Source organism: Dicentrarchus labrax, unplaced genomic scaffold, assembly GCF_905237075.1.
Source record: "Dicentrarchus labrax unplaced genomic scaffold, dlabrax2021, whole genome shotgun sequence".
NCBI lineage: Eukaryota > Metazoa > Chordata > Actinopteri > Moronidae > Dicentrarchus > Dicentrarchus labrax.
The window spans coordinates 21,732,215-21,733,213 of record NW_026136701.1 but is presented as its reverse complement, the minus strand read 5'-3'; positions in this window follow the sequence as shown (position 1 = coordinate 21,733,213).

Sequence of the window (999 nt, the reverse complement as noted above, 5' to 3'; positions counted from 1 at the left end):
GTATGCATGTCCCATATATATAGCCTATATTCGTATATATTTAAATTATACAATTCTGTGCAATTACATTTATTAATTATATGTATAACGTATGTATATGTACTGATATATAAAAACAAATAATGGTATAATTGCCCAGTACAGGTATAATAAAATAATCTTAATGTTTATTATAAGATAAAATAAGAAATGTATGTAAAGGGTATGTATTTGAATAATAATATGTATATGTGTATAAAATGTGGTTCTTATTGGTTCTTTTGCATTTTGCCTCCTGTTGTTGTTGTTGTTGTTATTACTGTTATTGTTATTATTATCAGTCTGTGGATACTGCTGGAAACTGTGAATTTCCCCTTGGGGATGAATAAAGTATCTATCTAATTTAATCCATCATATAATATATATAAATATATGATTAAATAGTGTAAAAAAAAAAGTAGCTGTGATGTAATGTTTGTGCACTCAATGAAATTTAGTGGATAAAGGACTTAATTTCCATCGTTTCTTTTAATTCAGCATTAGTTTAGCCTTAGATCTGTGACCTGACCTTTGATCTTTACTGGCTATTTCTGGGGTAAATTAAACAAAACCTTACACATATTGTCACATCCTGCGCACATACATGATAGGAAGAGGGCAGAAGGAATATTTTTGCTTTCATGGCGTTATTTTTTAATATTATTGGCCTCAATTTCTCCACTTTTTTCTTTCAGTTTTGTCTCTGCAGCAGCTGCGCACCGGAAATACAACATTTCACTTCCTTCTTTTAGTCAGTTACGGTAACGTCACCACGTCGCCCTAACAGTTTGTAATCTAAAACTATTAAACATTATTGACATATTCCTGTTTGCAACTGTTGTGTTTGTTTGTGATCATTGTTTTTTGCTCACTTCATAAGAAATTCCGCCTTTATTCGACTTTTAATGATCGATTATTTGAAGGCGCCCGTACAGGTGTTATTACGGTAAAAAAGTACACAATAATAGTGGCCAATCAGCG